The sequence below is a fragment of the Mizuhopecten yessoensis genome, unplaced genomic scaffold (genome assembly GCF_002113885.1).
Source record: "Mizuhopecten yessoensis strain PY_sf001 unplaced genomic scaffold, ASM211388v2 scaffold716307, whole genome shotgun sequence".
NCBI lineage: Eukaryota > Metazoa > Mollusca > Bivalvia > Pectinida > Pectinidae > Mizuhopecten > Mizuhopecten yessoensis.
In genome coordinates this window covers 1,191-6,971 of record NW_018480051.1, presented here as the reverse complement: position 1 = coordinate 6,971, position 5,781 = coordinate 1,191, and positions in this window count along the sequence as shown.

Here is a 5,781-nt window from a genome sequence, read left to right as displayed (position 1 = left end):
CACCTTCCCCTTTCTCAATCCCCCCGCCTCTCTCTCTATCTCTCTCTCTCTCTCTCTCTCTCTCTCTCTCTCTGTCTCTCTCTCTGCTGAATTTTTCATTGTTCATGAGGAAGGGGAACAAACAGCTAGCCGAAAGTTTCTGTTGACGAATTTGAGAAAGGCATCAACACTGGCCAAGTCTTTCCCTGTCAATGACATTGTATATGGTCAAAATAATTGTTGAGCTGAAACATTCCCCTTAAACTGAATTGATATAAACAGATACTTATTTTAGCTCACCTGCCTGAAGTGTTTGGTTGCTCAATTTTGTTTTACAGTGTGAATGGAATCCTGTCTTGCCTGCGTTGTAATTCTCTTTGTTTTAGTGGAATTTCGCTCGAATTTGATTGATGATTTTTATGATTTTATGTCTCATTAGAATACTTTTTACTTCTTCCTATTGATAACTACCATTTGTGTATGCAATTTAAGGATAAATGTTACCTTTCTTTGGTACGAGGTTAGCACGAAGACTTATGAAATCTCAAACTGGAACAGTGGTTGTAAAAACTGCTGGCTTGATTGACACGTCAAAATTTGATATTGCTTATTTCTTGTTGAATAATGTTGGGTTAGTGAAATTTTCAGATGGGCTATTAAAAAATTGGAAAGTACTACCCCAATTGACTAGTGGCATTAAAAAAATAATTTGTAGCCCTGTCTTAAGGAATATTTCAGAATAAAGAGAAATATATTTTTTTTATTCTGATTATGATTGATAACATTTATTTTTTTAATACATGAACTGATGTATTTTTGATAAGTGTAGTTTAAGAGTAATTTTTAAATTAAAGGGGAGATATACTAAAGACATAATATAATGCCCCCCCCCCCCTCCTTAATTTGAGGCAGATATCTCTTGCTATTAAATAGAATATTAAGCTGTTAATTTGTTTTTCTGGTGGGTTAGCTGGAGATTAACTCCAGCAGGTTATGAGGTACTTATTTTAAAGCAATTTATGATGATACTCCATGCTGTATTGAAGTCCTTGATCAAACACTTCAAAAAAAATATTTAAACAGAGAAAAGTCGGCGTTATAAAGGGGTTGGCAATAAATTGAGGTAAACGTATAAAGGAATTCTTAAGAAAGTGAGAAGGTGGGACACTGATATATGTTGGCGGTATGAGAGGTGGCAAATGAAACGAGGGGCATTATATCGAGGTTTTACTGTATATTGAAATGTCAATCTGTTGACTATTCTTGCATCTTCAGATAAATATATATATATATTGAATGAGCGAGAATGAGTGATTAGATAGTAAAAGGAGAAGAAATAGGAAAGCGAACAGAGTGAAAGACAATAAAGAGTTCCCAATGCCAGGCTTTATGCTGTAATAGGTGTGGACCTGCATGGGACTCCCAGGAGATTCCTTATGTTCCTGAAAAAATACTAGGGGAATTAAAATAATTCAAGTAAAAAAAGGTAATAAAATGAAAATAAATACATATGAACCTTGGTAGTACAAAAAATAAGTAAATAAATAAATTAAAAAAAAACAAAAAAAACATACACAATTAGTACGTGTCTAAAATAATGTTCATGGATTTCTTCTGTTAGCATGAGTAGTATGCCAGTAGAACATGTATGAAGACTTAGGAGGCTGACACAGACTTTAACCCTTTCACCACTGAAGACCAAAATGGACCCATCTATATCAATGCATGGTAGAGTCTACTAAAGTTACATAGGGGTTAAAGGGTTCAAGAGTTTTCCAGCCAGCTTAATTGATCATTTATTTAGCTGAGTGATCAGAATCGGTCTATAATGGGAGAAACAGTTTCTCACATTTGTGTAAGACATCAGCTGCTGTAGGATTACCTCTGGTTGTGTTTGAACTCTTTAACAGAGGGGTCAAGGTCACAGATCTATTTCTGATGGATGATAATGCATTAAGGATTGGGGTGTGTCTCATATATCAAAATATGATTAATATTCTTATGAATCGGTTTTTCGGCTCAGAAAATTTGTCGGCATATTTTTCCCAGTAGAGTGAGGAGTGTGAATCATTCATGTGCCATTGACATTGCCATCGATGAAATCTGGGTTACTTAGTAACTTAGTTACAAAATAATGTCTTTTTTGGGGAAATTAGGAATGTTTGTAGTTGGTCATTTCTCAACATTATTTTCTAACTTTTTCCTGTCATTTAAAGTCAAAATAACCATAAATCCTACAAGTGCAGTTCTCATAACAAACTCTTTTGTCGCTGATGAATTCTAATTCATTTGTGACCTAATGTTCAATTGTGACCTTGACCTGTTAGATGAATATTGATTAGTGAAATATATAAACTTCTTCCATCTGTGATTGGTCCCCAGTTGGAATTTGGGGTGTGGCATTGTGTCATTTATTGTTTGTAATATCAAATAGAGAATCTCAATGAAACACAACGCAGTAAGTTGTATTTTACAATCAAATTGAATACAGCTTTGCTTTTTCATAAAATCAATGTATCTTCATTTGATCAAAGAATTACATTAACTCATTAACCCCTGAGGACACATTTGAATTCTTCCAATTCAAAGGATGGAATAGTTCATTATGAAACTTCAGGGGTGAATGAGTTAATTAATAATAGATGATGTCATTTTAGGGACCTCTACTTCTGAGTTCCTAGGATTGAGATACAATTGACTCTGTTAAAAGTGATTTAGGTAATTTATTGCTATACTCATAAAATACATATGATATAAATTTTACTTATTTCACAAGTATAAAACAAATGTTCAAACTGTATTAATCACTCATGTTGGCATGGATTAAAGCAAGCAAGTGGTCTTACTGTGTGAAGAAACTGGAGTACCCGGGGGAAAACCTGCTTTGTCAGGCAGATGACCCCTTACCTTTTCATGTCCGATTAGGAATGGAACCCCAGCCATCTTGGTGATGGACGAGTGCATTATTCCCTGCACCACCAGATCACCCAGTAGATGTGATATTTTACAGGAAACCATTTGCTGTCCTATATACAGTACATGGCTAACAGTAAAATACAGGGAGTTCCCTGTCTGATTAGAAGCGTAAACAACACTGCAGTGCAGATATGGATGAAAAAAAATATCCTCACCAATTATGATATAAAAAAGATTGTGACATTCCAATTCCGTCTTTTCGTATCGCAGAGTTATCTGCTCTTGTGAGCAGGTATTGATTGTTACGTCATTTGTTTGTGAGAGTAACGTCATAAATCTTTAGGAAAAGACGTAATTTTCTCACACAAACTAATGATGTAACAATCAATACCTGCTCATAAGAGAAGATAACTCTGCAATACGAAAAGACGGAATACAAGATGACGTCCAGTCAGATATGTGTTCTGCATGACGCCACCCGATTTTGTATGGGTCACCTGGCAAACTCAAAAATGATGTTCTGTTATGTACCATATATATATGCTTCACTCTTGGTATGTTAGCTTTTTCATACATTTTCAGTGGTTTGCACTTATGCAAAATGTCCAGAAAATATTAAACAATGTGAAATTATTGAATATCATTTATGTAGAATTAAAGGATGAAATAGAAATCCAAAATATCATATTACTTGCAATGTGATATGCAATGTTTTAAAATTTTACATAGGTTACATGAAGTATTTGAAAGAATTTCATAGCATTAAATGCGTAATCTAATTTACCCTCATTACCATCAAGCTGTTGGTGAATTGTTTAACCTTGTAATTGTAGTTACCTTATATTTATGAATTGATATATTTTTAAAATACCTTGATCATATTTTGCAACTTTTGAAAAAGAAAATTGAAATTATGCAAGGATATATATATTAACTCATTGATATTCACCCCTGAAATTTCGTAATGAACTATTCCAACCTTTGAATTGGAAGAGCTCAAATGTGTCTTCAGGGGTGAATGAGTTAATACCCTGACACCGGTGTCCCAATCAGCCATTTTTGCTGATTTTATTTAACTCTTTTTTTTTTGTATATTTTTTTTCATAAAAGATAAAAATAAAGTGCAATGAAATAAACAATCAATTTATTTTATAAGTTTAATTTCCATGATAATTTTTTTAGAAATATCTCATTATTGACCCTAATGACTTCCATGGTGTTGATGGGCCATTAGGAATCCAATAATAATTGTAATAAAAATCTTACAAAGATCAATAACTATATAAATAATTTCTGATATGCTGATAATGTGCAATGGAAATATTTATATGATCTGTGATATTTCGTAACACTTTATTTATTTTCATCATAGGAGTAGAGGTTGGGATGGAAAAACTGTTTTTATTTTGGGAGAAATAAAACTCTACCTGGGCCGTTTTCGTTTATCGCGATCCAAACGGTTGAACCGGATGGACCAGAGTTTGTTCGTTTATGAAATATGGTCAGACCAAGTAATCTGATGCTGCTTTCAGGCGAGCCTTTACCAAGCCTTGCAAGGCCTGCATAAACTTTTGAAGGTCGCCAGGATTTTTACCGAAAAATGTTACATTTAAAAACGGACGTACCGGTTGTTCCGAATAAACGAACAGGCTCCAGGTGTTGTGAAATTTAAAAGAAGAAAGTACATTGTTGTTTTGAGTATATATAGTCTTGTTTTTGTTCTACTCCTATAAAATTTGTCAAGGTAATTGTTCAATACTATTTTATTGTTGGTGGTAATAGCTAACATGGTTGACATTATTGTTTGCCGTTACGCCAATCAAATGTGCTAGCGAAAAGAAAAACATTTCAAACGAAATAAAAAAAACCTTTTGGTCAGTCATAGGAAATGTCAATTTGTAAATTTTCTCTATAGATTTTTAATACAGACTACTGCATGAATAGGGGATTTACAAAAACCTATTATGTGTCCGCATATATGTTTGAACTACCAATAGCAATAGACAGCCAGTCAATTTTCGACCAATAGCAGAGACGGCTTTTATGTTAAGGATCCCCGTACCACTGTCGAAACCTGTAACTACACACTCACAAACAGTGCTTTCTGCCATAACTATAGCTTTGATAAATTATTTCTGAAGAAAAATATACCATATTGGACTTTTTGTGGGAAAAAAAGATGATAAAGGTGAAACTAAATATAGCAATAACAATGTTACCGAGTGTAAAATTCAGTGGAAATAGACCGGGATTCGAACCCTGGACCTCAAGTTGTTACACTGTTGCTCTGACAACCAGCTGAGCTATCGAGTCAATGGAAGTGCCCTGGCCCAATCCGGCTACAGTTATATCCAAAATGAAATGAAGGGGAGATTACTGTATTAACGCAAAGCCAGAGTGGAGTGAGACAGGGGTCCTTAAAATTAACCATAGAAACATGTAGCACATGTATTCACAGTAACTTGAATAGCTTATAGGATGACAGCATTACATAGTTGATGTTTTGTTCAAGTTTATTTCATCTTGATTAAAAAATCCAAAGAATTAAAAGTCATCTAGCTTATTTCATTTTTAACATTTTGTTACATGAGCTATCCAGCATCAATTATGTGAAAATGAAATCTGAATTTATTGCTATGCTTACAAAGAGCCAGATTTTCTCTAAAAATGGAAAATTATAAGAACCTTTTCATGAATTTTAATGAAATGGACATTTTTGTTATACTGTATATGATACAGTATAAATGAACTGATTTTTAAATAATGATTATTAGTGATTATTAATGGATTTAATTGAATCTTCATTAAATGAAGGAAATGTTAGTAAATCTGATCATTGTGTTTGCCCTGGCCAAAGAATTGTAAAGCACTTAAATTTCGCGAGGT